Source organism: Salvia splendens, chromosome 2 (genome assembly GCF_004379255.2).
Source record: "Salvia splendens isolate huo1 chromosome 2, SspV2, whole genome shotgun sequence".
NCBI lineage: Eukaryota > Viridiplantae > Streptophyta > Magnoliopsida > Lamiales > Lamiaceae > Salvia > Salvia splendens.
In genome coordinates this window covers 21,554,915-21,582,510 of record NC_056033.1, presented here as the reverse complement: position 1 = coordinate 21,582,510, position 27,596 = coordinate 21,554,915, and the positions used below count along the sequence as shown (strand labels likewise).

The 27,596-nt window shown below is 32.9% G+C and overlaps 1 long non-coding RNA gene across 30 annotated transcripts in view; it reads right to left on the bottom strand.

The window, feature by feature from the left end:
• Window positions 1–26,102, bottom strand: part of LOC121791587 — a 29,233-nt gene extending 3,131 nt beyond the window's left edge. Inside the window, exons 1-17 of one of the 30 annotated variants that reach the window (XR_006048674.1) lie at window positions 25,958–26,102; window positions 25,464–25,689; window positions 24,134–24,197; window positions 23,870–23,942; window positions 23,592–23,643; window positions 23,329–23,432; window positions 20,203–20,280; window positions 19,913–20,073; window positions 18,995–19,095; window positions 18,790–18,881; window positions 18,618–18,702; window positions 16,614–18,102; window positions 15,825–16,193; window positions 15,443–15,594; window positions 15,149–15,329; window positions 14,771–14,880; window positions 14,505–14,601 (exon numbers count right to left, since the gene is read on the bottom strand). This is a non-coding gene — a long non-coding RNA (uncharacterized LOC121791587). Of the gene's footprint in view, window positions 1–13,910; window positions 14,130–14,504; window positions 14,602–14,770; window positions 15,330–15,442; window positions 15,595–15,824; window positions 16,194–16,613; window positions 18,103–18,598; window positions 18,703–18,789; window positions 18,882–18,994; window positions 19,096–19,912; window positions 20,074–20,202; window positions 20,281–23,328; window positions 23,433–23,591; window positions 23,644–23,865; window positions 23,943–24,133; window positions 24,198–25,463; window positions 25,690–25,957 lie in introns of those variants that run through there. The other 29 variants (XR_006048691.1, XR_006048690.1, XR_006048672.1 and 26 more) reach the window with 29 other exon arrangements.
• Between the last annotated feature and the right edge of the window lie 1,494 nt (window positions 26,103–27,596).

The following is a 27,596-nucleotide window of genomic DNA, read 5'->3' as shown; positions in this document are numbered from 1 at the left end:
TGAGCCACATCAACTTAAGTTTATTGAACATCTGACATATGTCTAAAACATCTAAACATGTAAGATTTTTCCGGATCACACAATTCATGATTGTGCTCTTCAACAAACTTCACAATTCGAAACTTTCCTCCATATCTACAATTAATTTTCATCATTGCCTTACACCCGCACCTTATTTCTGGACGCGGATTTTTTGTTGTAACACCTCTATTATTTGTTGCTCTAAAACCTTCTCTACAGCAACAGAAACTAATGTCAAGGATGTTACCTGTAATTGGATCTTTATGAACAGTCTTTTTTCGTGTTCCGAAACCTGTTGCCTTAGCATATTTCATATAGACATCATATGCTTCAACTTCTGTTTCGAACTCCATTCATATCTTAGGAATAATGCCTTGTGATATGGTCTCATCCATACTTACAAATGATGTGAGCAAGAAAGATTCTTATTTTTTTAAATATAGATATCAAACTGCAGCAGTAAAAATACTCTTCTACCTCTCATTTAATTTATTTTCAGTATATAATCTCCTTTTGTGCATCTGCTTTCAATATATAATCTTCTTTTATGCATTTAAATAAATCTAAATATTATATGCATGGAACTAATCAAGATCATTTAATTAAAACGAATTCAAAATCTTCATGTGTTTCATAAAAAATTGAATAATAATATAATATCATATGCATGGAACTAATAAAGATCATTTAACTAAAACAAATTCAAAACTTCATATTACAAATTAGATAATATAATGATTCATACATTGAGATAACTTTAATTCTAATTAACTTACCTATGCACTTAAAGTGATGTCCTTGAAAATCCTTGGAGTTAGAGAATCAAATTGAAGCAATTTTGATGTTTAGATGTGCCGCAAAGTTTAAAAGTTTTAGGTGTTTGGTTTTTAGAGGTGAATGATAAATAAATGACTTTAGGGTTTAATATTAAAGGTATTGTTTTTATTTTCTTTTTATTTCTATTCTCTACATGGAAATATTGTATTGGTACAGTAGAAGATATATTAGTATTTAATGGAAATTTTAATCCTTAACTTTATATTTTAAAGAATATACACATGGAACTATTATATTGGTGGGGTAGAAAACGATGTAGGAGACTTTTTATTTTAAAGAATAAACACATGACACTATTCTATATTGGTGGTGTAGCAAATGGTGTATAAGGTGGGGGAGGTGTATAGGAGAAGAGCTATTATAAGAGAGATGTATTAGGCGATGTATTATAAGGTGATCCCTTCTATTTAATGGTTGTTTTACACATTTAAATGTATAACAAACAAAACAAGTCAAAGTCTTTTGTTTAAGTAGACTGGTTGTGCCAATATTTATTTTTCGTAAAAGAAGTTTTGTTAAGAAAAATAGGTATGCTCCCCTTGCTAGTCAAATAGCCCCATTTGTGCACGACATGTGTTTTATTTGAAATTGATAAAGTAAGAGAGAAGGAGAAAAAATTGATAAAGTACGAGAGGCGGGGATGATAGAAGGGATCACCTAATCATTTTATGGACGATTATGACAAAAAGAATTTATTTTATTCCTTAGAAAATAAACGAAGAGTTTTTACAAAATTCAAGCACTTAAAAAATACTTTATAGTACTCAGAATAATATCAAAGGAAATACAAGAAAATTATTTATGGATGGGAGAAAATATTAATTATGTGTAGTGTAAGAGCATTTACTTAAACAAATAAATTAAATTCTGAATTGCAATTTACATACCCTTACTATTTATTATTCAACTTATACTTATATCTCAATAAACTCTTTCTCCTTCATCCTTACATAATAAACTCTTTCTCCTTCATCCTTACATCCTTACATAATAAACTCTTTCTCTCCTTCATCCTTACATCCTTACATCCTTACATGAATGATGAATCCTACTAATTTGTTCTTATTAAAAGTATGAAATATTTTTAAAATATAAAATGTGATATGAAGGGTAGTAATATTATAAAAAAATGTTGCATTGTAGTTATATAAAGGGCAAATTGCCTCTAAAGTCATTAACTTTCACAATAATTTGGTTTTTCCCGTGAACTTTAAATGTTGCATGAAAAGTCATGAACTTTACCCCGTGTGCCGATTTCCCGAGTCGGGTATTCCAGCTAAGCAGTGTGGTTTTTCCCGTGAACTTTAAATGTTGCATGAAAAGTCATGAACTTTACCCCGTGTGCCGATTTCCCGAGTCGGGTATTCCAGCTAAGCAGTGTGGTTTTTCCCGTGAACTTTAAATGTTGCATGAAAAGTCATGAACTTTACCCCGTATGCCGATTTCCCGAGTCGGGTATTCCGGCTAAGCAGTTGCTGATGTTTGTATTTATGCTGACATGGAAGATGATTTGGAAGCTGAGTGTGTTTACTCCCATTCCGGTCACTCTTCTTCCACTTCATTTGCCTTAACCCTAATTTAAAAGAAAAATATCTCCTCCTTCCTCACTCCAGCACCGTCACCGCCACCTCCAGCGCCACCGCCTGTCGCATCTCCGGTGCACCACCTACTCTTCCCCTTCTTCTCTTTCTCTCTCTCCTTTCTCCCTCTTCTTTAATTCCTCTCTCTTTCCCCCTCCTCTATATCTCCCATTGTCGGCCTCTTCGCATCGTCGCCACCGCTGCTGTGGGAGCGGCAACGATCTGTCGCCCTCCGTCCCTTCCTCTCGCTGGCTCAGCCCCCATCATCACCATCCACCGCCAACCGCTCCTCCCTCTCCTCCATAGAGCACATCCGCGTCTCTCTCTCTCTCTCTCTCCCTGCCAACCGCAAATTGCCTCTAAAGTCATTAACTTTCACAATAATTTGGTTTTTCCCGTGAACTTTAAATGTTGCATGAAAAGTCATGAACTTTACCCCGTGTGCCGATTTCCCGAGTCGGGTATTCCAGCTAAGCGGTGTGGTTTTTCCCGTGAACTTTAAATGTTGCATGAAAAGTCATGAACTTTACCCCGTATGCCGATTTCCCGAGTCGGGTATTCCGGCTAAGCAGTTGCTGATGTTTGTATTTATGCTGACATGGAAGATGATTTGGAAGCTGATGATTTGGAAGCTGAGTATGTTTACTCCCATTCCGGTCACTCTTCTTCCACTTCATTTACCTTAACCTTAATTTAAAAGAAAAAGATCTCCTCCTTCCTCACTCCAGCACCGTCACCGCCACCTCCAGCGCCACCGCCTGTATCATCTCCGGTGCACCACCTACTCTTCTTTAATTCTCCTCTATATCTCCCACTGTCGGCCTCTTCGCATCGTCACCACCGCCGCTGTGGGAGCGGCAACGATCTGTCGCCCTCCGTCCCTTCCTCTCGCTGGCTCAACCCCCATCATCACCATCCACCGCCAACCGCTCCTCCCTCTCCTCCATAGAGCACCTCCGCGTCTCTCTCTCTCTCCCTCTCTCTTTACCTCTCACTCCAAATTTTCAAAGGCAAGATCCCCAATTCATCTCACCCTTCCAATTCACGTCGCAAATTGCCTAACCTCAGAAAAGGATGTGAAATCGTGGCTGTTCGGACGACTTCGGGTAGGACAACTCATGGCAGCGGAGCAACAGCACATGCGGCGGCCAACGAAAAGCAACGGTGATGCTCTCCCAGCGGCTAAAAACGTCGTTTTATGCAATGCCAATGATTTGCCAATACACGCCGGAAGCATGCCACGTTGGATAAGTTTTCGTCGGACAACTATCAAGTCGGGTCGGATGTGAAATTTACACAGTCCAGTAAAGTTCATGACTTTTCATGCAACATTTAAAGTTAGCGGGAAAAACAAAACTATTGTGAAAGTTCATGACTTTGGAGGCAATTTACCCTTATATAAAATTTAAAGTTTTTTGTTTTATACTTCAATTAATGCTATACATATTTATCAATATTATAAACTATTATAATAAAATTATTTCCTATATAAAATAAATAATGCAATATTAAAACCAATTAAAAGCATATGCATCATATCATATATGTATAATATTTTAATTTGGATTTCAGATATATGATCAGAAATATGTATTTTTGTAGTTGATATATTAGCAAAATTATTAAGTACTATAGTTGAATTATTATAATGTACATCTATTGATAATGCACATCTAACAATATTACACATAATTTTATATGAATATTAGATACAGATTAATAACTAAAATTTTTAATGTAGAACGCATGGCTTTTCAATTTTGTATATTAAAATTATCAATACTAAAACATAATTTTATCAATTGTCTTGTGTTAATATACTTATGTCTTTGTGTTGATATCTAAATTAACATATTAACATTTTATATTGATAGGATATATCGTTATGTTGATTATTTTAAAAATTATGCATTGTATATTGGCAATTAGTGATTATTTGATCAGAATCATATTATTAGAAGCATGCTTACACCATTGGATTTATTTCAAAATTTACTAATTTTCTCAGTAACTTCTATACTTAAATAGTGTTAACACATAGTACATGATTATTATAATGTATACGAAAATTGTTGTTAATTACAAATTTAATTTAAATATATTATTAGAATATAGATATATGTATTGAATTTATTTTCAAATTTATGAAATTTGTTAGTAATTTCTTATATGCTTAAACAAGAATTATACATATACAATGAAATTATGTCGCAGTTCAAGTAATTCATTAAAATTGAGAACACGTATGAAGTAAATTTAAAATATATTAAAATAAATTTGAAGATGATTTTGTTAGGGGAAAATAAGGTAGGATGATCTATTGTATTCTGCTGTGATAGAACATCGAATTCAGATTCGATCATTGTTAAACACTTTTAATTCCAATCACAACTCACAACATAGCTTTACACCAACACCATGACCTCACCTGCCTCTTTCGCTCTGCGCAGGTAACAAATTATTGATTTTTCCCTAATTGGATCGAATGCTTGTGATGGGGGATTTTAGTTCCAAGGCCTTTTTTACCATCATTTCTCCTATTTAATTTGGCTGATTACTCCCATTATTTCCGTTTTTTTCTGTTAAATCGGTTGTGAATTAGGTGCTGTTTTGAGCGAATTCTGTGTTTTCATCTTAATTTTCTTTATCCTTAATAAAAAAAACTCTAACCTTTTATCAGCTTTGTTTTCTTTCTCTCTTTTTTTTTTAATTCTGATTGCAGCATACATATCAAATGCTCAAATAAAATACACAATTTATACATAAATAAAATACACAAACAAAACATAAATATAACACACACACTCACTATACACCAATAAACATACTACACACTATAAAAAAATGACACACACTGCATACTATATACACTATACATCATAGCACACACAATACGTTGCACACAAAGTTTATACATATGCACACTCTACACAAAATATATACAAAAAATATAAATCTTATAAAACCACTACACTCAATATACAGACGGGCCTAATACTAGAAACATTAAACACACTGTAAATAAAATACACAAACATACGTAGAATACTTGTACTGCAAACATACATAAATACATTGCAGACACTACAATTACGAACAAAAAATACATTATTTATATACTATACAACAAATGTATAAACAAAATATGCAACTTATACATACGTGCCACACATACTATAAACATTAAATACAGTATAAATAAATATACAAACACAATATAAATAAAATAGACTACACAATAAATGGGCAGAACACATTACACGCATTATATACAAAATACACACTAGTACACAATGTAGACAAAATGTAGAATACACACTACACATACTATACACAAGACACATGCACTACCCACGCTACACAAATACACACACTTTAAACAAATACATATAAAACAACTAACACACTACACAATACTAAATATAAATATTCTAAACAAACTATACATACACGGCACATGCTACAAACATTAAACACACTATAAATAAAATATACAGAACACATGCACAACATACATAAATACACACATAGCATACACACTGCAAATACATACATAAAATACACTATTTATACACTACCCAACAAATGCACAAATAAAATATATAATTTATACATACGTGTTATATACTACAAATATTAAACACGGTATAAATAAAATACACAACCACAATAAATAAAACAAACACGCACACATAGCACACACATACATAAAATAAACTATTTATACACTACATATGAAATGCTCAAATAAAATGCACAATTTATATATATGTGGTCCATACTATAAACATTAAACACGGTGTAAATAACATACACAAACAAAGTTTAAATAAAACACACACACTATACACAAATAAACATACTACACACTATAAAAAAAATGACACACACTGCACACTATAAAAAAATGACACACACTGCACACTATATACACTATACATCATAGCACACACAATACGTTGCACACAAAGTTTATACATATGCACACTATACACAAAATATATACAGAAAACACACTATAAATAAAATACACAAACATATGCAGAATACTTGTACTGCAAACATACATAAATACATTGCCGACACTACAATTACGAATACAAAATACATTACTTATGTACCATACAACAAATATAAATATAAAATATGCAACTTATACATACGTGCCACACATACTATAAACATTAAACACCGTATAAATAAATATACAAACACAATATAAATAAAATAGGCTACACAATAAATGGACAACACACACTACACGCATTATATACAAAATACACACTAGTGCACAATATAGACAAAATACACAATACACATTACACATACTATACTCAAGACACATACACTACCAAAACTACACATATACACACACTTTAAACAAATACATATAAAACAACTAACACAATGAACAAACACAATATAAATAAAATAGACTACACACACTACACACATTATATACAAAATACACACTAGCACACAATATAGACAAAATACTATAAATAAAACAACTAAAACTCTACACAAAATACTAAATACAAATATTCTAAACAAACTATACATACGTGGCACATACTACAAACATTTAACACACTATAAATAAAACATACAAAACACATGCATAACATACATGCATACATACACACATAGCACACACACTATAAATACATACATAAAAAACACTATTTATACACTACCCAACAAATGCACAAATAAAATACACAATTTGTACATGTGTGTTATATACTACAAACATTACACGCATTATATACAAAATACACACTAGTACACAATGTAGACAAAATGTTGAATACACACTACACATACTATATACAAGACACATGCACTACCCACGCTACACAAATACACACACTTTAAACAAATACATATAAAACAACTAACACACTACACAAAATACTAAATACAAATATTCTGAACAAACTATACATACACGGCACATGCTACAAACATTAAACACACTATAAATAAAATATACAGAACACATGCACAACATACATAAATACACACATAGCATACACACTACAAATACATACATAAAATACACTATTTATACACTACCCAATAGGGCTGGCAATTTTTGACACGACACGATAATCCGACACGAATCCGCACGAAATAATTGGGTTTGGATCAAGTCTTATTGGATACGGGTCATTATTGGGTTGACCCAATAAGAACACGAAAAATTCGGGTCGGGTGCGGGTCGGGTGCGGGTCGGATGCGGGTAACCTGTTAAAAATTAATATTTTATTATTTTATTATTTTTATTTTTTATTAGATTTAATTTAGTAACTTTTACTTAGGAAAATAATAAAAAAATAGATTAGGGTTTAGAAATTAGAATTACCTCCCAAAGCGGTTCGTGTCGCTATCGTGTTGTTATCGTGTCGGGTCGCTATCGTGTTGCTATTGTGTCGCTATCGTGTCGCTATCGTGTTGCTATCGTGTTCAGGTCGATATCGTGTTGCTATCGTGTCGGGTCAACCCAAAGCGGTTCGTGTCGCTATCGTGTTTGGGTCGTGTCCGGGTTTGGAGGTGGCGGGTCGGATTCGTGTTCGGGTTTGGGGTTTCCTTAACAGGTTGGGTTCGGGTTTGGCCTTATTGGGTTGGGTCGTTATCGGGTCAACCCGATAACGATCCAATCCGCACGATTTGCCACCCCTACTACCCAACAAATGCACAAATAAAATATATAATTTATACATACGTGTTATATACTACAAATATTAAACACGGTATAAATAAAATACACAACCACAATAAATAAAACAAACACGCACACATAGCGCACACATACATAAAATAAACTATTTATACACTACATATGAAATGCTCAAATAAAATGCACAATTTATATATATGTGGTCCATACTATAAATATTAAACACGGTGTAAATAAAATACACAAACAAAATTTAAATAAAACACACACACACTATACACAAATAAACATACTACACACTATAAAAAAAATGACACACAATACGTTGCACACAAAGTTTATACATATGCACACTATACACAAAATATATACAAACACAATATAAATAAAATAGGCTACACAATAAATGGACAACACACACTACACGCATTATATACAAAATACACAATACACATTACACATACTATACTCAAGACACATACACTAACAAATACATATAAAACAACTAACACAATGAACAAACACAATATAAATAAAATAGACTACACACATTATATACAAAATACACACTAGCACACAATATAGACAAAATATTATAAATAAAACAACTAAAACTCTACACAAAATACTAAATACAAATATTCTAAACAAACTATACATACGTGGCACGTACTACAAACATTTAACACACTATAAATAAAACATACAAAACACATGCATAACATACATACATACACACATAGCACACACACTACAAATACATACATAAAATACACTATTTATACACTACCCAATAAATGCACAAATAAAATACACAATTTATACATGTGTGTTATATACTACAAACATTAAACACAGTATAAATAAAATACACTAATAGAACAAATAAAACAAACACGCACATATAGCACACGCACTACACGCACAACACTCACACTACAAATACATACATAAAATACACTATTTATACACTACGCAACAAATGCACAAATTAAATACACAATTTATACATACGCGTTACATACTACAAACATTAATCACGGTATAAATAAATACACAAACACAATAAATAAAACACAGGCACACACTATACACAAATAAACATACTACATAATATAAAAAAAATAACACTACTATTTAACACAGCACAAAGTATATACACCACTCAAATACCCCCTTTATACACATACATACTAAACAATCACTATACATACACATTGTACTCAAAATAAATACAGAGAATACAAATAATATAAAAACACCACTCATTATACATACTCTGCACATATTTATATACACTATACAAGAAATGTACATATAAAATACACAATTTATACATACATACAACATACTATAAACATTAAACACATTATAGATAAAATACACACTAAAAATAGATAAAATACACTACAAACTAAATGGACTGCACATACCACACGCATCATACACAAAAAACACACTAGTACACAATTCACAAAATAAACATACTAAACACACTATACAAAAATAACACACTTTACACACATAATATAGACAAAATACACTTTTTATACACAATACAATGCACACATAAAATACACAATTTATATATACGTTGCACATACTAAAAACATTAACCCAGTATAAATAAAATACATAAAGACAACATTAATAAAACATACATACACACTACATAAAATGAACATACTACGCACTAAACAAAAAATAACACACTTCATACACATTGCTTACTATATACATGCTATACATCATAACACAAAGTTCACATTGTACGCAAAGTATATACACCACGCACAATAACACACCTGCTCACTACACAAAAAAAACACGCGCTATGCCACACATTCTATATAGACATTATAGACATACTACACACTATACACAAAATTCATGCGCTGCAAACATAGATGCACGCTACATATATTGTACATCATACTTAAAATATACACAAAATATACACTCTGTTCACAAATACATAAACTGAACACACTACAAAAAATAAATAACACCCTTTTACACATATAGACAAAATATACTCAACGTACACTATACCCACAATATACATGTACTGCACACACTTCACACAAAGTATACATACACTACACAAAGTATTCCTAAACATACTATACACTACACGTAAAAATCACACACTATACACAAAATATACTACACGTAAAATTCACACACTATACACAAAATACACAGTGTCCGCACACAACAAAACACACTGCACTAGATAAACTATACACAAAGTACACAAAAATACCTACACTACATAATATAAAAAAATAACACAAACTGCATATACATACTATTTATCATAGCACAAAGTATATACATACTCAAATACCCCCTTTATACACATACATACTAAACAATCACTATACATACACTGTACTCAAAATAAATACAGAGAATACAAATAATATAAAAGCACCACTCATTATACATACTCTGCACATATTTATATACACTATACAAGAAATGTACACATAAAATACACAATTTATACATACATACAACATACTATAAACATTAAACACATTATAGATAAAATACACACTCAAAATAGATAAAATACACTACAAACTAAATGGACTGCACATACCACACGCATCATACACAAAAAACACACTAGTACACAATTCACAAAATAAACATACTAAACACACTATACAAAAATAACACACTTTACACACATAATATAGACAAAATACACTTTTTATACACAATACAATGCACACATAAAATACACAATTTATATATACGTTGCACATACTAAAAACATTAACCCAGTATAAATAAAATACATAAAGACAACATTAATAAAACATACATACACACTACATAAAATGAACATACTACGCACTAAACAAAAAATAACACACTTCATACACATTGTTTACTATATACATGCTATACATCATAACACAAAGTTCACATTGTACGCAAAGTATATACACCACGCACAATAACACACATGCTCACTACACAAAAAAAACACGCACTATGCCACACATTCTATATAGACATTATAGACATACTACACACTATACACAAAATTCATGCGCTGCAAACATAGATGCACGCTACATATATTGTACATCATACTTAAAATATACACAAAATATACACTCTGTTCACAAATACATAAACTGAACACACTACAAAAAATAAATAACACCCTTTTACACATATAGACAAAATATACTCAACGTACACTATACCCACAATATACATGTACTGCACACACTTCACACAAAGTATACATACACTACACAAAGTATTCCTAAACATACTATACACTACACGTAAAAATCACACACTATACACAAAATATACTACACGTAAAATTCACACACTATACACAAAATACACAGTGTCCGCACACAACAAAACACACTGCACTAGATAAACTATACACAAAGTACACAAAAATACCTACACTACATAATATAAAAAAAATAACACACTATATACATACTATTTATCATAGCACAAAGTATATACATACTCAAATACCCCCTTTATACACATACATACTAAACAATCACTATACATACACTGTACTCAAAATAAATACAGAGAATACAAATAATATAAAAACACCACTCATTATACATACTCTGCACATATTTATATACACTATACAAGAAATGTACACATAAAATACACAATTTATACATACATACAACATACTATAAACATTAAACACATTATAGATAAAATACACACTCAAAATAGATAAAATACACTACAAACTAAATGGACTGCACATACCACACGCATCATACACAAAAAACACACTAGTACACAATTCACAAAATAAACATACTAAACACACTATACAAAAATAACACACTTTACACACATAATATAGACAAAATACACTTTTTATACACAATACAATGCACACATAAAATACACAATTTATATATACGTTGCACATACTAAAAACATTAACCCAGTATAAATAAAATACATAAAGACAACATTAATAAAACATACATACACACTACATAAAATGAACATACTACGCACTAAACAAAAAATAACACACTTCATACACATTGTTTACTATATACATGCTATACATCATAACACAAAGTTCACATTGTACGCAAAGTATATACACCACGCACAATAACACACATGCTCACTACACAAAAAAAACACGCACTATGCCACACATTCTATATAGACATTATAGACATACTACACACTATACACAAAATTCATGCGCTGCAAACATAGATGCACGCTACATATATTGTACATCATACTTAAAATATACACAAAATATACACTCTGTTCACAAATACATAAACTGAACACACTACAAAAAATAAATAACACCCTTTTACACATATAGACAAAATATACTCAACGTACACTATACCCACAATATACATGTACTGCACACACTTCACACAAAGTATACATACACTACACAAAGTATTCCTAAACATACTATACACTACACGTAAAAATCACACACTATACACAAAATATACTACACGTAAAATTCACACACTATACACAAAATACACAGTGTCCGCACACAACAAAACACACTGCACTAGATAAACTATACACAAAATACACAAAAATACCTACACTACATAATATAAAAAAAATAACACACTATATACATACTATTTATCATAGCACAAAGTATATACATACTCAAATACCCCCTTTATACACATACATACTAAACAATCACTATACATACACTGTACTCAAAATAAATACAGAGAATACAAATAATATAAAAACACCACTCATTATACATACTCTGCACATATTTATATACACTATACAAGAAATGTACATATAAAATACACAATTTATACATACATACAACATACTATAAACATTAAACACATTATAGACAATATACACACTCAATATAGATAAAATACACTACAAACTAAATGGACTGCACATACCACACGCATTATACACAAAATACACACTAGTACACAATTCACAAAATAAACATACCAAACACACTATACAAAAATAACACACTTTACACACATAATATAGACAAAATACACTTTTTATACACAATACAATACACACATAAAATACACAATTTATATATACGTTGCACATACTAAAAACATTAACCTAGTATAAATAAAATACATAAAGACAACATTAATAAAACATACATACACACTACATAAAATGAACATACTACGCACTAAACAAAAAATAACACACTTCATACACATTGCTTACTATATACATGCTATACATCATAACACAAAGTTCACATTGTACGCAAAGTATATACACCACGCACAATAACACACCTGCTCACTGCACAAAAAAAACACGCACTATGCCACACATTCTATATAGACATTATAGACATACTACACACTATACACAAAATACATGCGCTGCAAACATAGATGCACGCTACATATATTGTACATCATACTTAAAATATACACAAAATATACACTCAGTTCACAAATACATAAACTGAACACACTACAAAAAATAAATAACACACTTTTACACATACAGTATAGACAAAATATACTCAACGTACACTATACTCACAATATACATGTACTGCACACACTTCACACAAAGTATACATACACTACACAAAGTATTCCTAAACATACTATACACTACACGTAAAAATCACACACTATACACAAAATATACTACACGTAAAATTCACACACTATACATAAAATACACAACAAAACACACTGTACTAGATAAACTATACACAAAATACACAAAAATACCTACACTACGCGAACACACTTTACACATGCATACAAAAAAACACTACACAATACACAAAATACAAACACTAAACACAATTCATGATGAATGACAGATAATTTGAAGCATTTGAGAAGGCATCTGCCAAGAGCTTTGTCTTAAGCTCCAGTTGCCTGTTCGGTAACTTGCCTCCGAGGGAGCATTTAACTGTCTTGAATCTATACCAAGCTTTTTTTCAGCAATGCAAGAACCTATACAAAACAAATGACCATGATAGCACCAAGTAAGGCAAAATGAAAAAAAATGACAACTGCTCATATGTATAATAGGCAAAATCTTCTCAAAGTGCTGATATTGCAATGTTTATTGTACAGTAAATACTATAAACAATGTTATAGACCCAATTACGACTAGGCATTACTAATAAGTAGTTAAAAATCATAAGAAAAATTTGGAAAATAATTCAGTTTATTTTCAAAGTATAAAACTTGTTGGTTTTTCAATGTAATTGTAACAATAGATTTAAAGGGTCTGGGAAATATTTTTCTATTATAAATGCAATGAACATGTATCTCTCTAGAGTTATGACAAAAACAACATGATGCTTTGATTTTAGAAACCAATACCTCGAGTCCAACTGACTTTGCCATATCCTGAGTTGCTGTGTTGCTGGCCACCTCATCCAGGTATATGATACACTTCAGCTTCACAGAGTTGCAAAAGCTGCAACAGAAAAAATCACACTTACTTTAAAGAATTAAGGGGGGTCTGTTCATAAAACCACACCAAGCACAGTACAAGCACATAAAATTTTTAAGGTGTGCTAAATTTACCAATAGTTGTAAGATTTAAAGACATATATCAACTTATCTTAATTGGAAAGTGCACTCACAATAGATAAAGCTTTAGATTTTAGGCAGGAGATAACAGCCATGTATGAGGAAATATTGTCTGAGCACGATAACTTTAAGTTCATGACAGCCCGAACCAGAATCAGAGCGCCTCCATTGCACAGGGAAGAAAACAAATAATAAAGAAACAAAAGGGGAAAAGGAAAACGAGAAAGTAATCGGGAGTTAAGAAAGAATTTAGAAGTGTGAGATTTTAGTTAACCAGTGGGATAAAGTTAAATGTGCTATTAATAGAACTTGTAATTGCGAACTCATAACAAGGAAGAAAATCGTCAGAGTAAAAGCATAGGAAAACCAAAAGGATCGAAACAAAGTGTAAACAGAGAATTAAAAATGATAAGACAGCTACATCCAATCACCTCAATGGGAGTTTCTCTTCTCATAGTTGTAAAACCAGTCCCCATGTTAATGTAATCCATAAAGCGCACAGTGAGAGAGAGTAGCACAGTTAAACCTGATTATTTACTTGCTGAGGTTGATCTAGAAAACCATGGAAATCCGACGAGGCAGATTGTATGACAGCAAAGCACCACTGAGTGACTGCATTGTGGGTTTTGAGTAGATTAGCTCTCAAAAATACAGTCAAAACAAGGTAAATATAGAAAAAGTATCAAGGCAACTACATCAAAGTATACAAAGACACTATTACCTACCTTAGGAAGGGTAGGTGTGTTGTGATGGATTCATGTAATTAGGAGTGAACTCTGAGAACTTGGTGGTCTCTGTTGCAGTGGGATCGAAGAGGGAATTGCTAATCCAGACAATTGCTGCTGGGTCCGATCAGAGAAAATGATGGGCCTGCAATCTGAAACCAAAAGGACAAAATTACAGTGATCATGAGTTCACACAAATCACTTGGAGTAGAAGTATTATCCACAACAACATAGACAAGGTAAAACCAGAAACCACATATAGGCATGTGGGAAGATGATATGAATGATGACATCGACATAGCACTTTTTTCATGTTTTCTCATATGTTTCTCATATGCAGGTTCAACTACTTAATAGGAAGATAAAATTACATGTTTAATACCTCTATATGTGGAGCTGAAGATTTAATATGACCGTGTCGGTGATCAGTATTGGCAGTATGGCCAACATCACGTTCAGTATAAGCCGCCGAAATACTGTTGAGTGCCCTATCTATAAATGCTACAAAGTGCAGGATATGATGGCATACTGTGGCCACTCAATGAGATGGTCCACAAACTGCTCCAATGCCATACTCCCAAAGGAATGTCATAAATCCAAGGTAAGACTGAAATTCACAATAATAACATTAACTGATAAACTAGGAAGGAACAAACTTCTGAATCTGCAGGCTTCCTCAAAGCATCTAAAACAGCTCGTAAAGCAATACCCCACGTAAGGCGAGTCACACATTGATGCTTAATGACTGATCCTGAAGCAGAAGCATTCACAAAGGATAAGCAATATAGGCAAACTGAAAAATTTTTAGAACAAGATAACATTACAACTAACATTGTTAGGTTGAATAGTATTTTACAACACTACTAATATGTTCTTCTGTAAACCAAAATTTGTTGCATAATCACCAAACGGACAGGTAAAGATAACAAACTCAAATATAGTAGACTATGTATAAAACTACTTAATTGGCATATAAAAGATGTTAAGTCAAATTAAATTGTTGAGGACCTTGACCAAATATGTAGAGATCGAAGTAGTCTAGATTCCATCCATTGTAATTTAAGTATTTACTGCATAGTAGCAACAAGCTGCAGTTTCCATTCCGGCATTGCAAAAATATTAAAATCATGAGAAAGATCAGTCACCCTGCCACATTAGCGGCAACACTAACCTTATAGAAAGTATCTTTACTTGACACTCATTGATTGCTCCACCAGCTTCCAAGGCCCATGATTTCTTTTTTAGATGCAATACAGCAAACTGAATGCCAAAGTAAAAAGGAAATGTGTCTAGTAAGTAACTTTACTTGGGAAAGAGCCTGTAAAAGCGTTTAACAGATATATTAAGAAGCCAAGATTTGACAATCGATGGGGTTTACATATCTAAGAAACACTAATATTGCACATATTTGTACACGGCATAGGAGACAGAGAAAAATAGGATACTATGCATGTATTAATTAATTATGCTGCAAGGTAGCAAAAATTGGATTAGAAAAAGATGAAAAACGTCAAGCACAGTATAACAAACAAAAATTTAATATATGTAACAGTTTAATTATATAGCTGCAAAAGACAGCAAAGAATGAATAAAATAAGTAGAAAAATATAGGCGCAACAACCAGGAAGCAGAAGACCAAGCAAAGCAAGCTCAAAAACCCATAAATAGACTTGTGCCTTCTATTTTCCACACCTTCCCCCATTTCTTATAAGTTAAAAACTCAGTTGCCACCTACCACCCCCGACCTTCAGATCGACTAAGTATATTCTACTCTATTTATGCACTAGGAACTATCATAGAAAACACCTTAGTTGCACAAGAGAACATTGGAAAGAATGAATCTAAATGCTTAGAGAGGCCTTCAAATAGAATGAATCCAAATGCTTAGAGAGGCCTTCAAATCGACTAAGAGTGACACGAGAATATGCTAAATTACATCAGAAGCCTCAAACGTAACAGAATTGGCACACAACTCAGTAATCTAAGTCACAGAAATTCTTTCCTGCATACAGCCAAGAAAAGGGTTACAGGTTTAGTAGTGCAACATGTAGAAGAATTCCAAGGACACAAAAATTATAAACTGTTGTATGTATTCCACTTCCTACAACTAAACAAAAATTATATCTATATGTATGTACAAAGAAGAGAATAGTGGATTAGAAAAAGTAGAAAAACGTCGTATAACACATAAAAATATAATATTATATATGTATATATATATATATATATATATATATATATATATTACAGATTAATTATAAAGCTGCAAAATGCAGCAAAGAATGAATTAAATAAGTAGAAAATATAAGCGCACCAACCAAGAAACAGAAGATCAAGCAAAGCAAGCTCAAAAATCAATAAATAGACTCGTGCCTTCATTTTTCGACCCTTCCCCCCGCTACTTTTAAGTTAAGAACTCAGTCGGCCCCTACTACCCTCGACCTTCAGATCGACTAAGTACTATCTAGTCTATTTATGCACTAGGAACAATCACAGAAAACAACTTAGCAGCACAAGAGATAACATTTGCAAGAATGAATCTAAATGCTTAGAGAGGCCTTCAAATCAACTACGAGTAACACTAGAATATGCTGAATTATCTCAGTAGCCTCAAACGCAGTATGATTGCTCTGTAATCTGCCTCAAACACAAAGTCTTTCCTGCATACAACCAAGAAAAGGGTTACAGGTTTAGTGCAACATGTAGAAGAATTTCAGGGAGATAAAAATAACAAACTGTTGTGTGTATTCCACATCCTAGACAAAGATCGAACCCCAATTTTATCGGGTACCGACAAATGTAGAGCATCAGAAAGATTTTGCAGTAGTTCTTCATTGATGGCTTAAGTATGAAATGACACACTAAATATCGAACTAAAGTTAGTTTATTAAAAAAATGTTTGAATATTGAAGCAAATATTGGTCGCAGCTTTATACCCTTCAACTCGCTGGAATAAATAGTGAAGTGGTCAAAATTGAACTGGAGCAGTAGTACGCTACCCTCCATTCCATCCATTGTATAATAACCAGTTAAATTACCCACACACGTCAAATACCCCCAAAGAGAAGTCTTGCTCGCCCTCAAGCAAGTTAGACAAATAAGCACTTTCACAAGACCCATGATTTGACGACTGTAATAAAAGTTCGGATTTCCCACCTGCTGGGAAACCTAGTACCTTCTCGCATACCAAAATGCTGACAGTTTCTGATAGTCCTTCTCTATTAACCGAATGAACATGTTGAGAAACAGATCTTTCTCATCTGAGATTGAAACAAATGTTATTAGTTGTTAAATATTACTATCAGCAGCATACCCTGATTGAAACCAAAAATTACTAAATCATTTACCCTGGTATACATCAGGAACAAAGCAATGAAGGTTTGCAATCACTTTAATCAACAAAGACGTTTTCTGATGAGCATAAGATGAACGAGGTACACTGCAAGGGGTGAATTCAAATTTATGTGTCCATATACATTGACACCATGCAATAGTTGTAACTGACTAATTTGGTGAAATAAGAATTATTGAGATGATGTAGATAATACATACTCTAATGGTGCATCCTCTTCACAAACTAGAACGTTAGACGATCACCAGCCAGATACAAACTCTCCATGAGGGAGTAGAAAGATTGCTGCTAAAGCTTCCCTCTGAAGGAACACATTTGTAGGGTCAGAAAAAAAAATGCACGATTTCCTTGAGAAAAGATTATAACAATTGATGAATCAAAAGAATTGAATTGATGTGTGCAGTATAGCATATCAATTTCCATTTACTCTTGCAAATAAAACAAATAACTAACCATCATACATTGACAAATAGCTTAAAGTCTTCTTACTAATCATTTGTATCTCTTTGCAATGACAAAAACCAAATGAGGAAATGAAGTCACTTGAACAGTTCATGGTAGTTTTTCAATTAGACGATCAAGATGGCAAAAAAAATATGTTGGTAAACTTACGAACTCATTCTATGTGCTAAGTGACTTGTGAACATAGCAACTACAGTTTGGGAAGCCCCCTTTATTCCATTTCACAAAATACCAGCAAAAAAAAATTAGTTGGTTAGGTTTAAGTTCAGAAATTTGCCACTAGATCCACAGGCACACACTATACTTGCAAATAACATGCAAAATACAAATAAGATTGTCCCCAGACTATATAGTACAAACATTTAAGATAAGATCATCAAGTCTAAGTTATTGCAGGTGCTCAAACTCTCACCTTTTCATTTGAAAGTAACTTTCATAAAATTAGCATCCATTAGTTAAAACCAGCAATTTGATCTCAAAATCTCTCAAGCACATCATTAGTGTGTTCACGTAAGCAAATACATTTTCTAAGAAACGCAGATATCATGCTTTGAGTCTTGTCGACCTTCAATCATGAAAAGCAAAGAAACCTTACCATGAAATCTCTATAGCACTATATAAGATTTTAAAATTAGTTGTACTGAAGGAAAGCTTACAAAGTTTATCATAATGAATGACCGAAAATTTGAAGCATCTGAGACGACATCTGCCAAGCGCTTTGTATTACGTTCCAGTTGGCCCTTCGGGTAACTTGCCTCGGTGGGAGCATTTAACTCTCTTGAATCTATACCAAACATTTTTTCAGCAATGCAAGAACCTATACAAAACAAATGCTCATGTTAACAGTAGGGCAAAATGAGAAATTGAAAACTGCATATGTATAAAAGGCAAAATCTTCTCAAAGTGTAGATATTGCAATGCTTATTGTACGGTAAATACTATATACATTTGTTATAGACTCAATTGAGTGCTCAACCAGCTTCCAAGGCCCATGATTTCTTTTTTAGATGCAAGTTCAGCAAACCTAATGCGAAAGTAAAAAGCAAATGTGTCTAGTAAGTACTTGGGAAAGAGCCTGTAAAAGCATATATTAAGATGCCAAGATTTGACAATCAATGGGGGTTTATATATCAAAGAAACACTAATATAGCACATATTTGTACAGGCATATGAGATAAAGAAAAATAGGATACTATGTATGTATTATTTATAGAGCAGCAAGACAGCAAATAGTGGATTAGAAAAAGAATAAAAACGTCAGCCACAGTATAACTCACAAAAATATAATATATTTAACAGATTAATTATAAATCTGCAAAATGCAGCAACGAATGAATTAAATAAGCAGAAAAATATAGGTGCAACAACCAAGAAGCAAATGATCAAGCAAAGCAAGCTCAAAAATCAATAAATAGACTTGTGCCTTCAGTTTTCCATCCTTTCCACTGGTTACTTTTATGTTAAGAACTCAGTCGCCCCCTACCACCCTCGACCTTTAGATCGACTAAGTACTTTCTAGTCTATTTATGCAATAGGATCTTCAGTTTTCCATCCTTTCCACTGGTTTCTTTTATGTTAAGAACTCAGTCGCCCCCTACCACCCTCGACCTTTAGATCGACTAAGTACTTTCTAGTCTATTTATGCAAGAATGAATCTAAATGCTTAGAGAGGCCTTCAAATCGACTACGAGTAACACTAGAATATGCTGAATTATCTCAGGAGCCTCAAACGCAGCATGATTGCTCTGTGATCTGACTCAAACAACCCTAAACTCAAACACAAAGTCTTTCCTGCATACAACCAAGAAAAGGGTTACAGGTTTAGTGCAGCATGTAGAAGAATCCCAAAGAGATAAAAATTATAAACTGTTGTATGTATTCCACTTCCTACAACTAAACAAAAAATTATATCTAAATGTATGTACAAAGAAGAAAATAACTAACCACACATCCAGGCATAGTGAATATATCGTGTTATTCAGAATTAGACAACGCAAGTACAACCCCAATTTTATCAGGTACCGACAAGTTTAGAGCATCAGAAAGATTTTGCAATAGTTCTTCATTGATGGCTTTAGTATGAAATGACACACTAAATATCGAACTAAAGTTAGGTTTATAAAAATAAATGTTTTGACTATTGAAGTAAATATTGGTTGCAGCATTATACCCTTCAACTCACTGGAATAAATAGTGAGATGGTCAAAACTGAACTGGAGCAATAGTACGCTACCCTCCATTCCATCCATTGTATAATAACAAGTTAAACAATTACCCACACACATCAAATACCCCCAAACATAAGTCTTGCTCTACTTCAAGTCAAATTAGACAAATAAGCACATTCACAAGACATTAGATAATCCTCTACTTCAAGTCACGTCAAATCACACAAATCATTTAGAGAAATTTGGTTGACCCCGAATTCACTCGCGGGTAAGACTTTAGAACAAGAATTGTACACGAACTAATTCCCTAAGAGTTAGGCATCCCAATGCTTCAATGTAAGTTCGATTTATGTATTGGGAGTCTCAAACCATCGTCACTAATTCATAAAGAGAGTTTCTTCCGGCTATTCTTTATTTTAAGCACATAAGATCTTTCTCCCAAACTCAAGCAAAATTCATCGCTCACAAGTCAATATGATGCATAAATCAAAAGGTCTTATTCATTTGGATGTAATGGGGCTTTTGGTAAAGGTGTGATCATATTTGGTTAAGTAGCTTATCACATTCTTAAAATACTAGCACATCCATCATAGCATCCTTCACAACATCCTTCACATCTCACTCAATGCGTGCAAAATTCTGACAGCTCAACACCCCAAACTTGAATTTTTCTACTTTTGAGCAGATTTCTATTTTTCACTTTTTTTCTAGCCTTTGGCTTTTTTTTTTACACATCATAGGCTGCCTTTTATTTTTATTTTTTTTACTAGCCTTGGCTTTTTTTTAACACATGAAAGGTTGCCTTTTATTTTTCTAGCCTTGGCTTTTTTTTACACATGAAAGGCTGCCTTTTTTTTTCTAGCCTTGGATTTTTTTTACACATTAAAGGCTGCCTTTTTATTTTATTTTTGCTTGAAGACACAAGCTTTTTCACTTTGTATCTCAGTATAAATGAATACCACCTGATGAATGTTCCAGGACTTCCATCTTTTTCTTGCCACCATAAATACCCTCCCAAGAATTTTCCAGGATTTCCATCTTTTTCTTGCCACCATAAATACCCTCCAGAGAATGTGCTAGCATTTTATTTTAGTGACTAGGGTAGAAAATATAGGCCAACAAATGGATATAATAAGCAGGCTAATATAGTGACTTCAAAATTTTCAACAAAGAAACTAGGCTTTTGGGGCTCAAACTGGCTCACTAGGGGTTTATGTAGGGTTAGGCATGTGATAATTTGGATATGAGGCTTTTTGTCCTATTGCCTAAATCATTTTTATGCACCAATGTCAACAAGATTGCAACTCATAAAGCTCTCATTCAGTCGATCGGCCCTATGGCTTTTCAATTAATTTTTCAAAACCGGAATAGTTCTCTCTCCTTAGCTCAAGAAATCGGGCACCAAAGAACACTCTTGTCACTTTATCTGAAGCACGGGAAACCTAGTTCTCCAGAAGTTAGTAAGCAACAAGTTTACAGACCAACCCTTGAGAGAAATGAAGCCTACACTAATAACCCATAAAAAAGTGGTGAAAGTAGTGACAATCAATATAGAGAAGATCTTACATGCATACACAAATAGCAAGTAGCATAGTACTAGGGCAATTTTTGAATATTTATGAAGCTAATATCCGTTGTTTATCAATTGGTGATGTGTATGAAATCATTAAAAACTAGGGAGATGCACATATTAGAGAGCCATGGCAGACAACCTCTCGGAAATTTACTCTTAATCACATAACATGTCAATTACAAAAAAAACATTTAAATTCTCTATAAAATCAACATATCAGGCATGAATGAGAATAAATAGCAGTTAGGCACCCATGTATAAGTAGGAAACATCACAAGTTGAGTATATACGGGTTTGAATGACACCCGAAAAAGATGAGAAGAAGTGTTACCAGAATCCGCAAAGACCAAGATTTGACGACTACAATAAAAGCTCGGATGTCCTACCTGCTGGAAACCCGGTACCTTCTCACATACCAAAATGCAGAAAGCAAACCTCTACCAGTGTATCATTATCGGAATAAAAAACATAATACTCTGTCAATTTAGATCATCTTCGAAACTTTTCAACATTCAATTTTTATTGATCGATTAAATTGTTTTCTTTAAATATATACTGCCATTTTCGCTGTCATCTTTACAAGATTGGTCTTACCTTCCTACCTTCCTTTTCTGGCATTAAAATTCCTTTTTATGAAGCTTATTCCCTACAAAACAGTGTGAATCATTTGCATATCATGTAAGACCCCGAACAAATTAAGTGTTATTTAAATGTGGTTTTTATTAACATGATTTTCAAATCGTATGCGAAAGGAAGGAAACGTTTTATATCACAGAAAAAAGAGAATTTCTTTCGTTTTCTTTTATCATCACTAGAAAAAATAAGTACTACATCACAACATAAGTTGATTTCTTACAAAAAAATGTACCTACTCTTTTTTTCATCAGGGCCGGGAGTCCAATATAGGAAGCTAGTTGCTCCTGCAGTCAACCTCTTCCCAAGCTCCTGCAAGAAGAAACAAACTTCATTAAAATCTTATAAAAAAGAAAACAGATATGATTATGATAAAATATATATATATATATATATATATACTAAGGTAACGATCATTTCTATTAAGACCCCAAAAACAGATGCACTTAACATTTTATGGAAAAGATGAATGATATCCATAGGTTAAGCCAGAGAGGTTTTACATGGACTAAATGATTTTCCGATGCAGCACGAACGATTCGGCACTCAAACTGACTTACAAATAACCTACAAAGAAGATTGTCAATCTCAGATAGCCTTAAAATTACATTAAGTACAGAATGCACTCCCAGGTCAATTCTATCATCTTGACAACAGCATCAACATTTCAAGCACATTATAAATATAAACTCTAGTCAACAAGTCAGATGTACCAAAAGCTCATAAAAAACAAACGAAAAAAATTATGGTTTAGAGTTTAGACCATGCAAGACAACACAATATATTAACTTTGGAACATACTTGACAAAAAGATTGAAACCATAACATATTTCTTAATATACTCAGATATCTGTAAAAAGTTATAATCTCAGCAGTTATTACAAATGACAACAAATCAAAAATTAGCAGCAAAATTCCCAGGTCTCATGCAATGAAAAAGCAACAAATATGCATTTGGAATGCAAATACAGTGTCATGAGATATCGTTATACCTATAGTTAGAATGAGCATTTAACATACTAAGTCAATGGATTAATCCCTGAAAATTAGATAAGTTTGCTACCGAAACTACTAGGTGTGTATTTCATAGCTTTCTCTATCAACACTCACCTAAAATCAATGTAACTGAAACATTAAAGAGATTCTACCTGAACTAGAGGCTTTAATACATCCAGCCAGAACTTCCAAAGAACACACAAGAAAGCTTGGACACAAATCACAGATTCAAAAACAGCTAGAGGCGCTATGTCTGGTGAGGCATCATCTCAATTCTAGATAAACATTAGCTTCTAGCAGGTAGAACCTAAAAAGGCAAAAGGCCATTCTAACTAAAAATAGAACAAAATACATTTCATAGAGGATAAGATGTCTAGATTAGAAAGCTTAACAGTGTCTCAATGAGATTCTTAAAACTTAGAATTCAGCGAATAAGAAACAACAAAATACTAAGGTTCTCCAGTCTTCTACAGATCATCTCCTTGCTAGTACATTGAAAATCTAGTCAACTCCGAGTGGCGAGAAGCAATAGCCAAGAGAAATGTGAGAACTCCTTCAAGATGCTTAAAAGACGTCTATCTTGAATAAGGATGGTATCGACTACTGCCACTATAACCTGCTCTGCCTCCGTTAATTCCCCCTCCTGCTCCACCATAACTAGCACCAGGGCCAAAGTCATATCCACCACTTGCCCTAGCTCCACCATAAACTCCAAAGTCATATCCACCACTTGCTCAAGAAGAGAACCCAATCTCATGAACCCAAATCTATATCCCTAACATATCTAGCCAAACAGGAAGGTAAAATTTGTAAAGTGGAAAATTAGTGGAAACTTACCTAAGCCGCGAAGTCCACAGCAGTCCGACGAAATTGACAGTGACGATGCAGCCGAGATGGCTGGAGTATGACACCGACCGAAGTGAGACTCCGACGGCAGCGACTGCCCAGTGGATCCTGGAGCGCCTCTCACCGATCGGCGAGAATCGGTGTCAACGAAATCAGACGGCGAGTCCGTGAAGAGGTCGATGGTGACGTGAATTCCGCCTCATCGATTAAATAAACACTGGCATACAACAAAGACAGTGAAATTACCAAAAAGGAACACAAAATAGCAGAAAAATACAAACAAACAAGGGGAAAAAAGACTACGCAAAGAAATTTTTACAAATTAAAACTCCATAACACACCTTTTTCTAGCTTAATTTGCACGCATTATCACAAACTACAAGTTCGCCCCCAACTAAACCAGTTTCGCAAACCCATTTCGAACACCATTTCCACAAAACTAAATAAACATACAACTGAAAGCAAATTCGGAGAGAAAAGGTTACCGGAGATTGCTTCGACGTCGGCGGCGCCTGAAGCCACGATGAGCAGCCGGCATCGGCGGCGGCGTCGCAGCCGGAGAATTCGAGGCGACTCAGAAGAGACGAGAGGCGGTCAATGAATGTGATGCTTTTTCCAACGGCAATTAAAATTTGGGAGGAATCAATCGACCAAAATTTTTAATTTAATTAGACAGGAAAATTCTTTGGGCTGGGATTAATACCATGATGGCCCGAATGAATTAGAATAAATTAGGGCTGATTATAGTGGGCTATATTTAAATAATTCTTTAAATTGGCTGATTGATTAATTCTTTGGTCTAGATTGATTAATGGCTTAGAAAGGATTGATTAACTTTTTGGTCTAGATTGATTTAGTAAATGGTGGGCTGATTTTAAGTGGGTTACTTTTAAATAATTTGGGGTCAATTAGTCAAATATATTGTTATTTAATAACTCCGAGATGAATTAATATCCAGATTTGTTTAACTCATCAAGTTATTCTAGTCAAAGGAGGAAAATTAAGTTCATGCAAATAATTAAAGCCTGATTTAATTAATGCAAAAGAATGTTGTAAAGTTCTCTAAGAAAATAATAGGAAATAATATTAACACACATACATTCTAATTAAGTTTGAATATTTTATTGAGTTTAGTCATCATATTATTCTTATTTTAAAAGGACTATACCGACAAGGAAGTTAAGAACAAACGAGAATTTCAATTAAGAATTTAATCAAACGAGGTGGATTTTCTATCATATACTATTGTATGGGCTCTCATACTTTATCCATTTTTTTCTCATACTCTCTCTTAATTTACCACTTTATAATGCATTTCCTAATACATCACTTAAAAATAGATAAATGGATCTCATATTTATGGAGAATCCATCCTCTCTCCTCTACTTCCTATATTTTATTATTATTTTATTTTTAATCTAAATAATTGTATTAACTTTTTTCAATAAAAATGTAGCATTTCCAAAAAAAAATTTGAAGTGAGTTTTTTTATAGCATGAGTATTCTTCTCTGCCAAAAACATAATTTTTTATTATTTCGATTTTATATGCTACTATACTAAACAACTCAAAATACCATTAATTTTTTTATTATTTCGATTTTTTATTAAGTGAAAAACAATCATTAATTTTAATTCTCCAATAAGTAATGAATTGTAGTAATATTTATTATTTATGTAGGAATTATATTAAAGTATATCCTCTTTTATATTGAGATAACAATAATTTAAACTAGTAAAAAATTTGTTTTAATATTAACGAAAGTGCCAACATGGCAGAAACGCCGGTAATCAAACTGATGTCGTTTATTGTGTAACCTGCTTACTTGTTGTGTCATGAGAGTGAACCTAATTTCCTCAAACATGTGAAATATATTCTTCCCACTAGCTTCAACAATAAATGCATTAAATAAATGACTTAGCGATGTTACTAGTAATCACGTCGCTACATGCAGAGGTGGAAATGAAAGCCTTATAAAATTTCTTTGTATCCCTGTCAATGAAGTCTTTATAAGCATCTCGACTCTATAACTTAATTTCTTGAATGGCTTATTTGAACTTCTCGATATAGGTGCTTTTAGCTGTCTTCCAATAGGGTTTCTTTAGATCATGTTCCTTGTGTGCCT